Raw genomic sequence first — 21,036 nt, 5'->3', positions numbered from 1 at the left:
CATGCAGAAGGTTCCAAGTTCCCCTATGGCATCTCCAAGATAGGGCTGAGAGAGATTCCTGCCTGCAACCTTGAAGAAGCCACTGCCCGTCTGTGTAGACCATACTGAGCTAGATAGACCAATACTCTGACTCAGTATAAGGCAGCTTCCTATGTTCCTATCCAATTTCTCCCCAAATTGGGGGCAAATAAAGTAACATTCTGATCAAAGCTGAAATTCAGGAAAGTCCACCTTATTCTCATAAAACACACTCCTTGTCAGCTCCACTTTTCAACAACACACACCCACATATGCTTTTACTTACACTCCCCAGGCAAGGGCAATGCCAGAGGGTGTGTGTGCAAGAGATGCAAGTGCCCCCTCAGAAAAGCAGTTTGTCCCCAAATACCCCCATTTCTGTTTCAGAAATCTTTTATGTGGGGTACAGCTCTTTGCCCCTTATGTGCCCCCCTCATGTTTTTTCTGGTGCTGCCACTGTCCCCAGGGTTTCCAAGCAGGAGGAGCAGTGACTTATAAGTTCTCTGTCATGCCTCTAGCCCCTGGGAAAACTAGTAATCCCAAGAGCCATCGAACCTTTCGCATGAATGTGGGGAGGAAGCTACCTTTGGGTTTATTGCTGTGTTCTTTGGAGTAGGGAAGAGCAGTCACTGAAGCTGCTCATTGTCCTGAGTATTTTAAATAAAGGGTGGGGGAAGAATGTTATTGAAGACTGGCAGTGGTAGTGGGAGCTAGCAGGAAGAGTGTGTGCCAGCAAACTTCTACAAGCAGGGACATTTTATATACTGACAGAGCTCACTTCTCCTTTGAGATGGGCTTTTTTGAACACCCATGATTCTTTTCTGAGATCGGAGCTGGAAGATTTTGCCAGCATCACTGATAATGGATATTAGATGTTGTACTTGCTTAGCTATTCTCAGTAGGGATGTGCAAAACTTTTCAGATACAGAATGATCTGTACCCGAATCTGCCTGTTTCAGGCGATTTATATACAAAACAAATTGCCATTCTGCAAGCCCGGAAAGATTCGGGTAAAAAAAAAAAAGCCCGAATTTTGGAGCCGAAGGTTTTGTTTTTTCGGACCTCCATTTTGTGGCGATCTCCATGTAGTCTCCATTTTGTGTTTGACATCAATTTGAATCTCCCACCCTTCCAAACTTCAGATTGGTGAACAAAAGCATGGGCTGATCTGCTGACGATTCCCTCTTGGTTCCAGATTGGCTCTTTTGGCTCTTGCCACTGCTGACTGACCCCACATTGGCGAGGGGGGAGGGTTGAAGAAGGGGCAAGGGTGGGGGGAGTTCAAGGAGAGATTTTCAATGAGATTTAAAGAGGCAGCAGCCACCATTCTGCCTTTCTGCCTTGTGGGAGAAGAGAGGGAGAGCGAGCTTTGCTTTGCCATCTATTGCCTTCTGCCTTGCCAGCCTGAGCCCAGCCTACCTTGCCACCCAGCCTGCCTGCCCATGCTGCATGGCAGCCTGGGAATGGATTATTTGCTGCATTGCTTTTTTGATCCTGAGAAGAAGATAATTATTTTTTCACCCTCTTCTTGCTGCTGAGAGAATCACTGCCTGCCTGTGCCTGCTGTCTATGTGCCAAACACCAGCCCCAGCCCCTGTGGCCACTGGCCACCTAGCCAGCCACCCCTCCCCCTCCAGATTTTCCAAGCTTTTGCCCCAGCCCCCCCCCCCCAATCTGAAGACTGAAGAAGGAGAAGAAGGTTGAAGGAGAAAGAGTAGACTCAGAGACCAGACCACAGAAGAGGACAACTGGACACACAACATGGGTGAAGCCCTATACTCAGTGGGTACCCATTTTCACACACACACACACACACACACACACACACACACACACACACACACACTGGGGCCATTCACATGATTAGCAAAAATCGGGCTAGGAGAGCCTAGCCCGATTTTTGCTATACTTGAGAACCACCGGGCTTGGCTACGAGCCCGGTGGTTCCAGTGTGGGTAATCTGCTCGGGAACCCCTGGTAAAATACCAGGTTTCCGGAGTGAGCGTTCTGCAAACCTGGTTTTTAGAATCATGAGTAGCCGCGGTGCAGCTTCGCACCATGCCTACTCATGAGTAGACCCCCGGCTGGGAGGCTTTGGGGGTCTCCCCAGTATGCCCTGCACACTTGTGCAGGGCATACTGGGGCTTGCTGGGGCCACACAGCCCCCGAGCTCCCCAGCCCCTGCCGTCTCCATCACGGAGCCGGCAATCATGTGGGCGGCTGATCCAGCCACCCAGGGCTCCCTCTCCACTCGTGAGCAGGGAGAGTGGGCTTAGCCCACTCTCCCCGCTCACTCTGCAGAACTGGGTGTCATGGATCATGAGACCCGGCTCACTCACACACACACCATACACACATATCTCTGGAATTATTTATTCTTGGGGTTTTTTCCTGTTTGGAGGGAGGTTTGGGGTTGCAATTGAATTTAAAAAGTTGTGTGTTTAGTTTAGAAGAAGTTTAAACAGGGGTTCTGTCTGTAGGAGGGATCCTTGTTAGCTAGTACTAGTACATGATTAGAAACAATTCTCTCTTTTCCCCCATTCCAAGGGATTTTGGGGGATTTTAGGAAAAAAACAGAAGCCTGTCCTCCAGCCCTCTGTGCCCATAATATATCAGTATTAATATTCTCTGCCCAGCAGCCTACAGGCTCTGAGTGGGCAGGAAGGCATAGACCCTAGCTTCCTCCCTGAACCCATTAACCCCCCTTCCCCACTGCAGCATCCTGAGGCCATAGCAAAAATTAACCCTAAACCCACTAACCCTTTTGCAAAGTACACATGCACAGATAAACAATGCTTCCCCCCTACATAATCTCAAGTTTAGCAGTATATATATTATGCAATTCAAATATCTTAGATGTTTTGTTGTGCCTGTATTTTGGGGACCTCATGGATGAGCACAGGACAGGTTATATCTCTCTCTGTGTGGACTTCTTTGTGATGAAGATTGGGTCATATTGTGACTTCTATGTATGGCATAAAATGTATCACCTTATTATTAATTCTTACATTGGCATTTTGAACATATTCTTCAATAGCCCATATTCTACAGATATTCTTCTAGAGAGTCTGTGGTAAGCTTGGCACAGGAATTTTGAGAAAAGGAAAATTCAAAACAAATTTCAAGCTTCCTCTCAAGTAGAAACATCAGAGAATTTTCAAGAGAACCCAATTTTTTATACATCCCTAATCTGTGGGCATATCCATGTGACCATGTATTTATTTATTTAGATTCAAATCCCATTTTACCCACAGGGCTCAAAGCATATTATACATATCCATTTGCAAATGTATATGGGGGGAAAACCAAACAATTTAAAAGAAAGAAAGAAGTACTTTCCTGCCAGCAATGGGTTTACACTCTTACAGGGAAACAGATGCTTCCGCTGTTTCATTGTATTTGATCCCTGCAGTACTATTCAGTGCAGGCTGCTCTGATCTTTATCACTCCCTTGCATCAAATGCCAATGGCACACTATAGGGCTAGCACAGACTGTGTAGCCTGCATGGCAGTCTTCCCACTTTCAGAGCAATTCAGATTGAGTCAAGAGTGTTTGGTTTTTCTTATGTTGTTAAACACACACACACAAACACCCCAAGAAGTTTTAAGCAGAATTAATGCAGCCTACTTTCTTTTCCTTTCAACAAGGTGAATCCTACAACCAGAACATCCCCCCCAGAGAGTTCCACCATCTTTTTTTCTGCCAGAAGAATCCACCCCTACTTCATTGCTTCCATTTCCAACCCAAGGGTTGCTGCCCGCTTGACGAGGACATCTGAGGGGGCCCTGCTCCAGGTGCTGACAATGAGAGAGGACCGACTGTCGTGCACTCGGGACAGGGCCTTCTCTGTTGCTGCCCCCAGACTCTGGAATGCTCTCCCGGTGGCTATTCACTCCTCAGTCTCCATCACAGCTTTTAGAAAGCTTGTAAAGACTTGGCATTTTACCCAGGCTTTTACATAATCATTTTTACTGCTGCTTCTGGGTGTTTTTATCTGTTGTATTGTTTTATGCCTGTTTGTATATGTTTTTATACTTTTAGCATGGTGTTTTTATTGTGTTTTTATTGTATGTTTTTAACTTTTGTAAACCGCCTTGGGGCTATCTTTTAATGAAAGGCGGTATAAAAATACATAAATAAATAAATAAATAAATAAATAAATGTCCCAGCTCAGCTGGTTCCTTCCTACTTCCCAGTGCTGATATTTCGCTTCCTCTGGTTGAAAGCATTTCTTGCCTGTGCAACTTCTTCTTCCTTCCTCCTGTCACTGCCATGCTCCTCCCTCCTGCCATGATCCTCCCTCTTCAGCATAGGAACATAGGAAGCTGCCATATACTGAGTCAGACCATTGGTCTATATAGCTCAGTTTTGTCTTCACAGACTGGCAGCGGCTTCTCCAAGGTTGCAGGCAGGAGTCTCTCTCCGCCCTATCTTGGAGATGCCAGGGAGGGAACTTGAAACCTTCTGCTCTTCCTAGATCAGCTCCATCCCCTGAGGGGAATATATCTTCCAGTGTTCACACTTCTAGACCCGGGTCTCACGATCCGGGAGACCCGGTTTCTTCAGATGAGCGGGGAGAGCGGGTGCAGAGGGAGCCCTGGGTGGCTGGATCGGCTGCCCACACGATTGCCGGATCCAAGACAGAGCCAGTGGGGGCTGGGGAGCTCGGCAGCCGCGTGGCTCCCACAAGCCCCAGTATGCCCTGCGCGAGTGCACGGGGCATATTGGGGAGACCCCCGAGCCGGGAGGCGGCTTTTCGCCTCCCGGCCGGGAGTCTACTCATGAGTAAGCATGGTGCAAAGGCACGCCGCGGCTACTCACAAGTGTAAAAAGCAGGTTTGCGGAGCACTCGCTCTGCAAACCTGCTTTTTACCAGGGGTTCCAGAGTGGGTTAGCTGCTCCAGAACCACCAGGCTCGGCTGTGAGCCTAGTGGTTCTGACGATCATCAAAAATCGAGCTAGCGGAGGCTAGCCCGATTTTTGCTGATTGTCAGAATAACCCCCTAGTCTCCCATTCATACGCAACCAGGGAAGACCCTGCTTAGTTAAGGGAACAGGTCATGCTTGCTAGCACAAGACTAGCTGTCCTCCATGTGAAGCACTTTCTCAGGAGAGAAGGAGGGGAGAGACAGAAAGGGCACTTTCTCTGGGAATAAGTGAGTGGAGGGCAAGGGAGGTGGGAAGAGGGGTGGAAGAAAAGAAGAGTGAAAGAGAAGAGGAGGAGGAGGAAAGGTGGCGAGTGGGAGTGAGTGAGTGAGTGGAGGATGGGGGGAAAGAGGTGTTCTGTTTTTCTTGGGCATGAGGTAGTTTTAGAATTATTGATCTTATCATTGTGTGTTAATCATCTGCTGTGAACAAAACAGTTAAAATATAATGATCATATTTAAAAGTTCTGCTAAAAATGCAAAAGAAAAGAAAAGAAGGAAACCTTTCCCATTCTAGTTTAAAAAGTACTGCATTCAGCTAATTTAAGTGGCAGGATTGTCCATACAGAATTTGATGTCTGCAGGTTATTGGGAATATTTTAATAATCTTCTTTTTCATTAATAATGAAATAATGAAATTGATAATTTTCATTATAATTACCCCCCTCCCTTGAGGAGTTGTCAAATACCAGTTCTGGTACCTCCAGAACCCACCCACCCCCCCCCCCCCACTGACCAGAACTAAAGGAATGCCTACAGCATTCCCCGGTACCTTCTCCTAGACCCCTCACTTATACTGCAATTTTGGTTTCTATCAGACAATGAGCTCATTCACACAACTGTAAACTGTGTCCTATCCAGGTTTGGTAGCCATGTGTACTCCCAGTTTTCAGTTGTGTGGGTCCAAACAACTAGGGAGGAGAAGTGCTTGTGTGCAATCAAGATAAGAGGAAAAACAGACTTCTATAAGTCAATGAATTCTAAAGGGTGCTCCATCCCTTCGGGCTTTTAGGAAATGACTGAAGACACACCTATTCAGCCCGTCTGAATAGGTTTAGTTGAATTTTATAGACTTATAGACTTAATTTTATAGACTTATTAATTTAGTTGAATTTTATAGACTTATTATTTTAAACTGAATTTTATATATTTTTAAATGTTGGTTCTTAAACTTTTGGCTATTTTATTTCTTTGTCAGTCAGCTACATAACTGATCTATACAAGCATCCAGTTTCATGGTGAAATGGTTTCTGGACTGTACCACTTCAAATGGCAGATGAGGTGCAGATTTTGCAACACACAATAAGGCAGTTCACATGGTCAGAAACAGTGGCGGACAAGCATCCTACACAAGTTCTTGAGCTGCACTCCTGTTTTCTGATTGTCTGTGAGTGGAAAAAAAGTTAGGTGGCACCAGCAGTGATTGCCTGCTAAGCAGCAACTGGGCAGATGGGCTCCATTCTACCCTGCAGCTCATACCTGCAGCTGTCCTACCCAGCTGCTGCTTAACAGCTGATCACTGCCAGCTCCTCCTGCCTTGTTTTTTTTTTTTTAACTTGCACACAATCAGAAAATGGGAGCATGCACAGCCCCTGGACTATTTCTGATCATGTGAACTGCCTTACTCACTGTAAACTTAATGAGAATCCACCCACCCCTTAAACTAATGTTAATTCTAAATGATTTTATTTTTGTAATTCTGGTCATTGGCTTTACTAATAAAGACTGACTGACTGACAACTAATGTGGAATATTTCATGATGTTGAGTCCGTGTGTGTGTGTGGTGTGCATGTTTCAATGGAGACTTACACACGCACACACAAAAATCCCCTACAATGTTAAGGAGAAAGCTAAGCTAGAATATTTCTCCCTGACATGAGGGTTCTTTAAAAATTTAAGTGGAACTTTCTATCCTTAGATTCCCTCCCATCTGACACCATATGGATCAAGAACAGTTTCACCAAATTGTCTGCTTTCTGTGCAGCCTGCCTCAGTTAACATGGTGTAGTTGGAGTTAAGTTAATTTGGTCCCACTGAAGTCACTGAGGTTTATATTCAAGTCTTCTGATTCAACTAGGTTGTTTTGATCAGGCTGTCTGTGATCGGCCTTAAAGGAAGATGTTTGTGTTAAGTCAGTTTAAGTGTTCTGCAGGACTAAGTAATTATATGAGCCTTGTTTTCTCCTTTTGTTTTCCTGTAAACTGGAGTTCATGATGTGATTCACAATCATGATCTAACAGGCAATGAATAACACAGCAATCAGTTCTAAATAAATTGTTTTTCTCCCCTCCTTCACAATTCATTCTTTCTCATATTTTTCCATTTAATAATTCAGAGCCCAAACTTTATAGCTGCAGATTACATGCAACAACATGTTTTATAAGTTTTGCTGCCATTGCATCTTCTGCATGCTTTCTGATCCCTATTCACTTCCCAATGATTATTCAGTTTACATTAAAGTGGTATGTGGAAAATGAATTTGGAATTGGATTACAAGCAGCTTACAAGTTGGAATTGAGCAAATATCTGGCAAGAACAGAATTAGATCACCCATTTGGGAAAAGCAGCCAATGAAATAATCAAACAGAACATTTATACTTCTTCCATTATCTGAATATACTTACAGGATATTCAAAATACCATCAAACACCTTGTATGCCTGCTGGATATAATGTGTGAAACAGCACTATGTTGGGTATTAATACACAATCCACAAGAATAAGGAACAACATCCATTGCCAGTTGAGGAGGAGAGTGAATGTTTGCATATTTTCCCATATCAAAAATCTCCATAGTCATGAAAAAGGAGCAATTCAAGAATATGATTTCCGGACTAGCTTTCTCTCTCCATTCTAGTTATTAAACTGCAGGCAGGGTTTTTAAAAAATGTGGTAAAGAAATCAAATGTATTATCCTTTGCCTACAGTGTGAAATGATTAGGGATGATTAGGGATGTGCAATTCATTTTGGGTACAAAATGTTTTGTACTCGAAAATGGCATTTTCAGGTGTATTGTATAGAAAACAAAACACAGAATCGAATTCCAAAGATTTTCGTATCTGAAATGAAACGACTCTATTTCAGATCCGAAAGTTTTTGTATTTCGAAAGACGTTTTGCATCTCCATTTTGAGATAGCTAGAAGTCTTTCTCTTCAGTCTCCATTTTGAGTTCTGATGTCTGTTTGAATTTCCTGCCCGTCAAGCCTGGCCAGCGAAAGCAGGGGCTGATCTCCTGGCAATTGCCTCCTAATTTCTTTTAAGGAATGTTAATGTTTCAATTCACCCTCATTTACCAGGCAGAGGGCAAAGAACAGCAAGGGTGGGGGGGGATTTTCGGAGGGATTTTGCACCAGGGTATATATTGGGGGTGCAGGCCCCACTTCTTCCTTTCTGCTGCCTTGTGTGTGGGAGAAGAGAGAGCTCTGTTGCCTGATTCCTCAGCCTCGATGCCCCTATCATCCACCATTGCTTCCAGTTGCTCAGCACCGCTGCTATTGTCCAGCATTGCCGCCATTGCTTGCTGCCAGCCTGCCAGCCTGCTACCTCTATCTGTGCCATTCTCTCCTGCATTTTTTAACTTTTTTTTAGAAAGAGAGATTTGGAAGAAAATAGGAGGGGGGTTGATTTTGGTCCCCCCCCCTGTTTTATAATTCTTCCTGCTGCTGAGAGAATTACCACCCACAGCAGTGGACTACAGAGAGACCCAGCGTTTGAGAAGACTGAGTAAGAGTACCCATTTATAATTTTAACACATGCACACACACACCACACCACACCTCACACATACATGTCTCTCAGCTTGATTTGTGTATTTGAGGTTTTTTCCTGTTTGGAGGGAGGTCTTGGATTTCCCTTGTCACATTGTATCTATCTGGCTACTGCTTGTTATTGACATTGTATCAAATCCATCTCTCAGTAAAGCTATTATTTTGATACATTGTTCCATTTGTGTCCGATTCTGTTAAATTCCCTGCTTTGGAAACCTGGTTCTTGGCATAGCACAGCTGTTTTTATTGGTGTGCACTGTTAGTGTTCTTGGGGGCAGATTTGGGGCAGAAAGAGTGGGTCAGGTGGTAGTGCCCCAATGGGCAGTGAGATTTTTTATGAATTGTTGAAGTTTAGGTGCCTTTGGGGCAGATTCGGGACAGAAAGAGGGCTTCAGGGGTGGAAGAGTGGGTCGGGTGGTAATGCCCCAATGGGCGGTGAGATTACAAAAGAATTGGTCAAAGGGCTGATTTGTTAGGAATTGTTGAAGTCTGAATGTCTTTGGGGCTGATTTGGGGCAAAAAGGAAGCTTCAGGGGCAGAAGAGTGGTTTCGGTAGTAGTGCCCCAATGGGTGCCTGCCAACCACCCCGATTCCAAGGGAATTGGGCAAAGGGCTGATATTTAAAGAATTAATGAAGTTGACGTGTCTTTAAGATTCCCCCCCCATAGGGAATAATGGAGGTTTGAGCAGCCTCATAACTACACTTGGGGTGCACTGTGGTGGCCAAGAGCGAGTGGTGGTGTAGTGCACATAGGGTGCCAACTAGGGATGTGCATGGAACCGGCTGGCCCGGTTCAGTTCGAGTCTGGAGCAGACTCGAAGCTGACTGGGTCAGTTTGGTATGGCACCCTTCGAACCCCTCCTCCAGTCTGATCAGTCTGGTGGAGCAGTTCGTGATCTTTTTTAAAAAAAATTAATTAAAATAAATTTAATTACCTCCTGCCCCTTTGGGGAGGGGGCTTCCTATAGGCTGTGTGTGTGTGTGTGTGTGTGTGTGTGTGTGTGTGTGTGTGTGTGTCTGCTAATGTTCCCCTGCCCCTTGCTGGCCACTAAAATCACTGCCGCGGCCCACCAGAGTGTTATTTTTTGGCCTGTTCAAGCCTCGCAGAGACCATTTGTGCATGTGTGGCAGCCATTTTGTTTTTATTTATTTTTTTATTTAAAAAAATGGCTGCTGGGGGAAAAAATGGCTGCTGCACATGCACAAATGCAAGGCCCTGGGCCATGCCAGGCCTCACAGAGGCCATTTGTGCATGTGCTGCAGCCTCCAAAATGGCCACCACGATGATTTATGGAGGCCTGAATGGGCCAAAAAATAACACTCCAGTGGGCCGTGGTGGTGATTTTAGAGGCCGGTGGGGGGCAGGGGAATGTTCATGGACCCCCACAGCCTATAGGAAGCCCCCCCCCAAGAGGCAGCATGTAATTAAATTTATTTTAAATTAAAAAAATAATTCATGAGCCCACCGGGGGGGTTGTTCAGTACCAGTCCAGACGGAACCAGGGGTGGGTGGGTTCAGTTCGACTCTGAAACCCTGAATTCCCAAACTGAACTGCCAGACCACAAGACCCCTGGTGGACTGGTTTGCCAACTAGTGCCAACCACCCTCATACCCACAAGCCCATGGGGTACAGGGTTTTGTTGTTTCTGAAGTATTCAGGGTAGATTCTCTGGTAGCAGATGAGAGTGAATTATTGTTTGTCACTGAAAATCTCATATGCCAGCAAATAATCTACACTTAACACCTCAGAAACAGCAAAACCCAGTACTTCACGGGCTTGTGGGTATTGGGGTGGTTGGCACCCTATGTGCACCACACCACCACTCGCTCTGGGGCACCCCAGTGCCCCCCAAGTGGAGTTATGGGGCTGCTGAAACCTCCATTATTCCTTATGGGAAAAATTGTAAAGACACGTAAATTTCGTTAATTCTTTAAAAATCAGTCCTTTGCCCAATTCCCTTGAAATAATTGTGGTAGCTTCCTTGACTCCATTGAGCACCACCACCCACCACACCACACTCTGGTCCAACCCTTTCCCCCTGACATGAAGCTATACTTTTGCTGAAACCTCCATTATTCCCTATGAAGAAAATCTTAAAGATGTGCAAACTTCAAAAATTCACCCAAAACCAGCCTTTTGCCCAATTCCTCTGAAATTTGGGTGGGAGCTTCCACCCATTCGGCACTATCACTCCCACCCACTCATTTTGCATCAGGGCCATTTTTTGATCCAAAACATTTCAGATTCAGATCACAAAAATTTGAAAAATGAAACTGGTGTTTTTCGGATGGGTTGATTTTGAACAAAAAATGAAATGGGGGTGTTTTTGGTCCAAATTGAAACAGAAAAAAAAACCAAAATGCACACCCCTAGAAATGATGCACATTTTAAAACTGTGTTTAGAGAAGACTATAAAATAGTGTGTGTGGAGTGGGGGATGAAATTATTAAGGTGTGGTATAAAATAGGAGTCTGACATGTCTAAACCCCCAAAGATTAGAATCTTTAAGGCCATGGTTTTCCCCGTGACACTCTGTGGATGTGACAGCTGGACTTTGAAGAAGCAAGGTAGAAAAAGTATTGATGCTTTTGAACTTTGGTGCTGGAGAAGACATTTGAGGATACCATTGACAGCCAGGAAAACAAACAAATGGCTCATACAACAAATCAATCCAGAATCTTCACTCGAGGCACAAATGACCAGGCTCAAACTATCATACTTCGAACACATTATGCAAAGACCCAGCTCCCTTGAGAAGTCCATAATGCTTGGAAAAGTTGAAGGAACAAGAAGAAGAGGATAACCAGCAGCAAGGTGGATGGACTGTATTACAACAGCAATGAATGCACCACTGAGAGACCTTAAAGCCCAAGTTCAAGACAGAAAATTCTGAAGAGAATCTATCTATGTGGTTGCTAGGAGTTGACACTGACTTGATGGCACTTAATCAATCAATCAATAAAATAGGAGACAATGTAGGAAAGGGAGCTCAGGCCAGCTAAGGCCTTTATAATGCCTTGGACCACCAATATATACAAAGTAGTCACAAGAGTTTCTCCTGAAAAGCTGTAACTTCTTTCCTTTATCTCCATTCAATGCTCCAGCCAAGCAAAGGGGTATAACCAAAGTTGTTATAACCAGTGTAACAGTCTGTAACCAATTGTTGCCTCCATCTGTCTGGATCCAAACCTTAGTAACCTATAAGATGTGTAAAAGGGTCTCTAGGGGTGTATCTAGGGTAGGGCAGGCAGGGCACATGCCCCGGGTGCCACTTGAAGGGGGGCACCATTTTTTAATTTTTATTTTTTTAAAAAATTGAAAATGGCTGCTGGAAACAAAAAGCATGCTGAAATGGATTCTGTGAGGCCCTAGGCCATGCCAGGCCTCATAGAGGCCATTTCAGCATGTACGGTGGCCATTTTGTTTTCAGCGGCCTTTAAAAGAAAATTAAAAATGGCCATCACACATGCTCAAATGGTCCCTGTGAGGCCCTATAGGCCAGTGGGGGGAGGGGAAATCTTTGCAGACCTCCCACAGCCTTTAGGAAGCCCCCCAAAGGGGCTACAAGTAATTTTTTAAAATAATATAATATAATATAAGTCACTGTACCCATATTCAGATATATGACTTGTATGTGACCTTCAGACTTGTATTTTTCAGCTGATATTATGGTAAAGTTATCTGAAAGATGGGTGTCAGATGTTTGGACAGGGGGTGAAATTTCAGTGCTTGCCCTAGGCGCTGTTTTCCATAGATACACCTCTGAGTGTTTCCTAAGTAATTTCACAGGAGTGTCCCCATGTCATAACAAACACATAATCTAGCCAGGTTTTTTAAAAAATCTGAGGAACAAATGAAGTATTCGATCTGTAAATAGGACCTCCCAGGTTAACAGCCACCATGGAAGGGGTTATCTCTTTTCCCCATACATTTTTCCCATACTCCAAAGAAGCCACCTGTCCCATAAGGCAGAATATGGAGGTATTATATGAGTTTTGCCCAATGGGCAAATAACTTGTGGAGGCAGGGGCAATTTTAATTGAGAAAATGCAGTGGGGAAAATCCAGTGCTAAGCCCTGGCTACAGTCTGAATTGCTCTTCTACACAGCTCCTTTTTATAATTTATGTTTCTGTTTGCTAGTCTCCTGTGTCACATCTCGCATGGCCCTGTGTGTAGTCATAATAATCGCAGAAAGCAAGTGGAGAGAAAGGCCTGTCATTACAGAATGGAAGAACTGAGCATCCTTCTCCCATTTGATCATATTCTCGAAGCTTAATTTTTCATTGTTGTTTTCCCCAACAGCAATGGCAGAGACTCAGAATGGAGAAGAGAACTGGTTTGGGGGCACAGGTTTTGAAAGACACAAGCATCATGCACTTAATGAGACCCCATATCAAACTAATGCAGAATATTTCATAAGTTGCACGAGTACATGCGCCTTCAAATACAAGAAGTTTTAACACAAATAACACTACCTCCTCTGTGCATTAATCATCTGTCTTTATCAATAATACATCTGATTTATGGGACTACTATGCAATCTGATCTCTGTAGCCAAGAACGAAACAAAACAGACTTTATTATGCTCCACATCTGAAAATGCTGCCATCATTTCCAAAAGGGGAAAGATCTTCAGGGACTTGTAGACCCCTTGCTGCAGGGGCTCACAATCCCACTTTTCATTTCTTTTAGACTTTGTTTTGTGGAGTAGAAGTCAGTGGGGTTTGTTTTCTGCAGGACATGGCTTCCTGTTGTCTGTAAATCTCTTGACTACGGGCACTTTCCATAAAAGAAAAATACAAAGAAGGCGGTTTGATGCGGTTTGCCCTATTGTACGAAAGCACTTGCCTCAAACAAGTCAGATCAAATATGCCATTATTTCTGACGGCTGCTGTCTTGATTGCATCTCTTCCTTTCACTACTGGCAGGGGACCAGATGGCTGTGGGAAGAGTCTTCTTTGACCCTGAGGGGAGCCATAGCCCTGTCACAACTGCTGCAAGTCTAACACTTCAACAGCTCTGTAAATCACGGTAATGTTTCAGAACAAAACTGCACTCTATATACCTTCAATACCAGGTACATCTATTCAAAGAACTGAAGTCATGACATGACAGTGACTCCCATGCTGTGCAGGGAACCTCCAGTCCAAGCAAGAGGCACACACACTCCTTGTGATCCACTGTAAAGCAAGTTGGCACAGCTTGCAGAGGCAGGGGTGCTTTGTGCCTACTAAGCATTGTGAAAATGCAGTTGTGACACTAGCCAGTGGCAGCCAGTCCATAAGGGAAGGGAGAGCTATGCATCCCCACCCCACCCCAAAGGACAGAAAATAAAAACTATCTGTGGGTAGTGATTTTTTTAAAAAAAACTTTCAGTGTTCAACCTGCATAGCGGAAAAAGAGGCAGCTGATTAGAGGCCCCCAGATTAGACATAAAAGGGCAAAAGAGACATATATGCAATATGCATTTCTCTCTTTTGCCCTTCTATGTCTAATCTGCGGAGGCAGTGATGTGGTGTGCCCAAAGTGACGAGGTGAGGGAATAGCCTTGATTAGTGGACTATTCCCTCCAGCAGCAGAGCAGGAGAGGAGGCTGAAGTAGCCAGAGGAGAAAGCAGGAAGTTTCCTGCCTCCCAGCAGACCAACTGCCTTTTTCCTCGCCCAGCTGGCTGGACACTTTAAGCTATCTTTTACCAGCCATGGGCTGTTTTCTTTTCTTTTGGGGTGTGTGTGGGAGGGGTACTGGCTGCTGCTAGATCTGAGTGGCTTGAACCATGCAGCAACTGTTATCCATGAGTAGGCACATTGGAGGTGAGGATCCGACCTGGATTCCATTGCTGGTGCAGAGTCTTTAGTGGGGGTATCCATTAACTCTTGTGTGTTTAAATTGGATCAGTTTTGGTTTGTGACTCCTGAGGATGTGAACAAGTGGGTTGGAACTGTGTGTCCTACCATCTCTTCTCTTGACCCTTGTCCAATATGGCTTATATTATCAAGCAGGGAGATTGTTGGAGAGGGCCTGGTTGAGATCCTAAATGCTTCTCTGAGGATGCTTCCTTGTTTAAAGGAGGCAATTCTTAAACCTCTTTTAAAGAAGCCTACACTTGATCCTTCAGAGTTAAGCAATAATAGTCCTGTCTGGATTGACTGCTGCAATGCACTCTATGTGGGTCTGCCTTTGTATGTAGTCTGTAGTATGTAGACCAATGCTGTTGCCAGATGGGTTTCTGGGACGTCCTGAAGAAACCATATTACTCCAGTTTAAAAGAACTACACAGGCTACCAATAAATTTCCTGGCAAAATACAAAGTGCTGGTTATTACCTATAAAGCCCTTAATGGCTTGGGCCCAGCATATTAATTCTGTACACCGCCTAGAGAGTTCGATATTGGGTGGTATATAAATGCAATTAATAGATAGATAGATAGATAGATAGATAGATAGATAGATAGATAGATAGATAGATAGATAGTTAAGAGAACACCTTCTTCATTATGAATCCCACCAGCTATTAAGATTCATCTGAGTGTGCCGGCAGCTCGTCTGTTGTGATTCATATATGAGCCTTCTCTGTAGTTGTCCCAGAGCTCTGGAGCAGACTTCCTGTTGAGATAAGAGTTGCTCCATTCCTGTTGACCTTTAGGAAACAACTGAAGACACATCTCTTCAGCCAAGCTTTTTAGCCATCTAGTAGTTTTTATGGGCAGCTATTTTAATTTGAACTTTTTATATGTTTTAATTGTTTTGAAATTTCTTGGTTTGCTTTATTGTTGTAAACTGCCTAGAGACTTCACTATTGGGCAGCATACAAATATGCTAAAGCAAGCAAGCAAGCAAGCAAGCAAAAAATACTCGTGTAATGTTCACTATGTGGTTTCTGCAGCTAATATCCTTGCCCTCTGCCCCCCAGTCTCAGATGGTAGCAGCCACCATTGGACAGTATTCTCATTCAGAATGTTGAGAGTAGCATCACAGCTACATTTTTTCAATGCTCAGTAGCCCCACCTTCACAAGCTGCACAGACATAATTTGCAGTGACTCACAAGGAGTGTGTGCACCTCTCACTTGGATTGGTAATTCCTTGCTCATTATGGAAGCAAGCCAGTGAGTTTGGGGAAGACATTACAAAGCCCAGCACATAAATCTAGGTATTATTCCTTTCGCACCCCACACTTTATCTTTCTATCAACATTGTTTAACCAGATGGTCTGCGAGTCCTCCAGAATAGTGAGATCATGACTGTTCTGCAAAGCTGTGATGGATGTAAGCAATACCTTGAACCGATGTTATTATAGTGATGTTCTACCTAGGCAAGTGGTGCAAAGCCAACTTTCCATGCTTCTAGTCTTCAGTTGTAAAATGTAAGGAATCAAAACATAAATTTAGGAAGATCTAGGATTAAGGCTTGGTGAGTAGCAGTTTACATTGAATCTTGACTTCTGACCATGAGTTTTGACCATGAGTTTGACCCGTCCTGTGAGGTCATATCAGGTGGGCCTTATCAGAGTTCTGGGCCCAGGGGAGGTATGTGGTGCCCGGGCTCGTGGGAGGGCCTTCTCTGTTGCAGTCCCCTCCTTGTGGAACACCTTGCCTCCTGAGATTTGTAATGCCCCCTCCCTTCTGTCCTTTAAGAAGCTTTTGAAAACATCTATTTTGCCAGGCTTTTAGGTTTTTGTGTGCGGAGGTTCCCCCCCACCCCGGTCTTTGTTGTTGTTTTAATTTATGTAAACTGCCTCGAGTCTAAGGAAGTCAAGCACGTCAATACACTTGCTAAATAAATAAAAATAAATAAATGAGTTGAAGTCCTCATAGTACATGGTTAGTAATATATCATGTACTCAGGAGCCCTCTTCAGACATTATTCACCCTGGTGGTGCTCATGCTTACAGCTGTAGAAGCAGGGAGGAAGTCCCACCCATGAGCTGTCACTCACCCCCTCCTGCTGGGCACTCACAATTATGGAGCTGTTAGTGTGAAGGGCAAAGTGCCATGACCGTGTTGGCTGGTGCTTCCATGAGCAGCAACCTTAGGCAATCCAGGCTGCTGCTCATGGAAGTCCCAGCCCTCATGATTATGGCACTTCCCCCTTCACACAAACATTTCTGTAACCTTGAGCACCCAGCAGGAGGGGGTGCACAACAGCTCTTGGATGGTACTTCCTCCCCACTTTTGCAGCTGTAAGGATGAGCACTGCAGGGGTGAATAACGACTGAAGAGGGCTAGGATTACACCAATGTATTTGGCTCTATGGCAGCCTTCAGAAATGAATGTGAGTCTTACTGAGATCTACTATAACCTATTTCCATAGCCCAATTCAGACATTATACTGCATGAGTCTATAGACATCTGTACACTATTCAAATGTTTGTGTGTGAATGACCATACCTGTATTCATTTTAAAAGTAAAATTGGATACAGGTCCTTCAAATACATGATACAGATAGGAAGTGTACCTGCATTCAGTATAACATGTGAATGACTGTGCCTGTGTACAGATCTGTACCTGTACCTCATTGTATGAGTGAACACATGTTCAATGTGTGAATGGGCCTCATTTTAGTCTCCAAATCAAAGTACTGTCAGGAAAACATACATCTTCCTCTCCAAAGGTGAGCACTGCACTCTACTGCCAAAAAATTAATAATAAGAGTCATTGGCTGACATCCAAACCAATAAAGTGTATGCATAGCAAAGGAAGCACATATGTACGTTGTCTGTGCTCTGGACTACAACAGTGTGGGTGCTCATGTGGGGGAGGACAATTTTCATCAATCTCCACTTTATTTCTCTACTGTGAAATTACTAATCCTTCAAATGATGGATTAGTTCTGACTTATTTTATTTATTTATTTATTTATTTATTTGTTTGTTAAATTTGTATACCGTCTTTCATTTAAAACAATCCCAAGGCGGTTTACAAAATTTAAAAAACATATAATGAAAATTACAGTTAAAAGTATTAAACTAAAAATATGACACCAAATCTGATTTAAAATATATAAAATACAAACATAAAAACTGTACACAGATAAAAACACACAGAAGCAGCAATAAAACAATCATGTTAAGGTATGTATAAAAAGCCAAGATTTAACAAGCTTTCTAAAAACTGTGATGGTGTCTGAGGAGCAAATGACCACTGGGAGATCATTCCAAAGTCTGGGGGCAGCAACAGAGAATGCCCTGTCCCACATGCACAACAACCAAGCCTCCCTCATTGTCAGTATCCAGAGCAGAGCCCCCTCAGATGATCTCGTCAAGCGGGCAGCAACCCTTGGGAGCAGGTGGTCCCCCCAGTATCCCGGGCCCAAACCATTAAGGGCTTTAAAGGTCAAAATCAGCACCTTGAATTGGACCTGGAAACACCAGTGCAGCTCTTTCAAAATAGTTGTGATATGATCACACCGGGCAGCTCCAGATAGAACCCTAGCTACCACATTTTTTACAAGCTGCAGTTTCCAGATATTCTTCAAGGGCAGCCCCATGTAGCGTGTGTTACAGTAATCCAGCTGTGACGTGACTAAGGCATGGGTAACTGTAGCCAGATCTGCCTTCTCGAGAAAGGGACGCAGCTGGCGCACTAGCTGAAACCATGCAAAGGCACCCCTGGCCACCGCCTCCGCCTGAGATTCCAAAAGCAGAACCAGGTCCAGTAATACACCCAAGCTGTGTACTTGCTCCTTCAAGGGGAGTGCAACCCCATCTGGAACAGGTAGAATCACCTCATCCTGATTGGCTCTCCAATTGACCAACATTACCTTCGTCTTGTCCGGATTCAGTCTCAGTTTATTGGCCCACATCCAACCCATCACGACCTCCAATCCCTGATTCAGGACATCCACCGCCTCCCTAGGATCACGTGGCAAGGAGAGATAGAGCTGAGTGTCATCTGTATATTGCTGACAACTCAGTCCAAGTCCCCGGATGACCTCTCCCAGTGAATTCATGTAGATGTTAAACAGCATGGGGGACAAAACCGAACCCTGCGGGACCCGACAGGCCAATGGCCACGGAGCTGAGCAGTAGTCCCCCAGCACCATCTTCTGGACCTTCCCTCCAAGATAGGACCAGAGCCACTGCAACGCAGTGCCTCCAATTTCCATACTCAAGAAGCGGTCCAGAAGGATACCATGGTTGATGGTATCAAATGCCACCAAGAGGTCCAGCAGACCTCAACATATGTGAGGTAAGTGTGTTTTAGTGTCTCCTCAGGTGTCATGAGACAAGCCCCGTGATGTGTTTGAAGGGAATGGTGCTTGTATATTAGCATCTCTATGTATACAGTGGGCATTTGTTGGGAAGAAGCAATCAGATCAGATGTTTTACTAGCTCCTCTAAGCATGTCTACCAAAGATGCACATCTCCGGTTTAGCATTACAGTGCTCACTGCCAACTGCAATGGTGGAATCTCATGTTTTTATTACATTTAGTTTATTTCATTCATGTATGGCCATTGTCCAACTACTTTAGAGGCCTGAAGAGTGAAACATGGCTGTGTAGCAGACCCATTTAGCCTGTAATTGTCACTAGGTATCACAGAGAGTTGGCAACAATTCTGGTTTTATATGTATCTAGCAGCAACAATATCTGAGAAGAAAAGTGGCGATGTTTAGTCATTAATTTTCTTACATGTTTTAGGTGTTACAAAACCTGCCTATAAAAGGTGTTATATTATACTGATGAAATATGAAGATTACTCCATGCCAAATGTTGATTTGAAAGAAACTGATTTTCTTACATTCATGCAAAAAGTTGATGAAACTAAAGAGCAATATGTCAAGCAACTGAAGAATCTCAGCAAGACCTGTCACTCTGGAGAACTTGCAGAGAGAGAGAGAATTATTTATCGCATGGCAATGTCCTATTGGAGAGGATGCTTCATTAAGGAGATGGCTCCAAGAAATACCCTCCAGATCTGCAGGGCAGCAGAAACAGTGAAGGTACTGGCCAAAGAACTGAATGCACCTACAAGTATGGGCTATGCACTAAAAAGAAAGGAAAATAGCCAAGATGCAAAGGAAAAGAGCAAAGAGCCAGTATTAAAGTTTTATGCTTCAGGTAGAGCGTCAACATTTCAGCTGATGCATCACAGTCTGGGTTAGGAGCAGTAATTCTTCAGAAAGATGATGACTGCTGGCAAGCAGTGGCATATGCATCTAAGCCAAAGATTGATGCAGAAACAAGATATGCACAAATAGAGAAAGAGTTGTTGAGAATCTTGTTCATGAAGGCTTTCAACAATATATGTATGGCCAGACAGTTCCAGTGAAAATAGATGGCAAATCCCGCACACTATTGTTTAGCAAACCAATAAATGACTGTATCCTAAGGATTCAAAAAAATGATGATCCAGCGGCAAATGTATGATTTGATTGTCACCTAGGTATCAGGTCAATTTATGTTTATTGTGAATGCCCTTCCCAGAGCTATAAACTATACTTTGAAAACAGAAACAACCTCTGAGCTTGAGGTTAAGGCCTTCGTAGACTTTCTTGTCAAATCACTCCCTATGACAGAAAAAAGAATGGAGCAAATCAAAGAGGAAACATAGATGACTCACTAAGAATTCTAAAGAAGTTATCGTTCAAGGAGTGCCAGAAGACAAAAGCACCTGTGATCTATGGATTGGTTTCGATTTAAATCCACAAACATAACAAGAATGAAAAGGAAGTGAAGGAAGTTTCCTCCCACACACTCTGCTGCTATAGGAGAGGATACATGACTTGAACCTCCTTTATATAGCAGTCTACCCATGCTTAGGGTCATGCCATCAGTAAAACTGATCTTCCCATTCTAATGCTTGAGATGGAACACACAATAAATTTGCTGCCTACACATGCTCTACACTGAACAACCCTGAATGTTTCCATATGGAAGTGAAAGAGGTCTTGTATCTTGTACAGTGGCTCTTAATTCTTGTACATGTATGAATAGCCTCACATGGTTGCCAGTGCTGTGCAGGATACTTGCAAACCTGAAATCCATTCTAGAGATTCTAGAAATCCACTCTCTTGTAATGTGTACACATTACAAGAGGAGATCATGGGGGAAAGGCAGTAGAAGCTGAAGACCAAATGGTGGTTTGGTTTGAAGAAGCTCTTGTTTACCTTCACTATAGCATTTATACAGCTTCATTAAACTTCTGATATTATCAGTTTACATCTTCAAATACCTTTCACTGCTCCATGACAAATCAAAACAGCATCAATCAGAGTAATGGAAGGAACTATCCCATCTTTTGTATCTTGCATCACATTTCCTTTTTCTTTCTAGACTTTATCCACTGCTAAACACAAACATCATGTATAAATTGGAACAG

Source organism: Hemicordylus capensis, chromosome 1, assembly GCF_027244095.1.
Source record: "Hemicordylus capensis ecotype Gifberg chromosome 1, rHemCap1.1.pri, whole genome shotgun sequence".
In the NCBI taxonomy this organism is placed as follows: Eukaryota; Metazoa; Chordata; class Lepidosauria; order Squamata; family Cordylidae; genus Hemicordylus; species Hemicordylus capensis.
The sequence above is the reverse complement of the archived record's forward strand: the minus strand, read 5'-3'. Positions refer to the sequence as shown.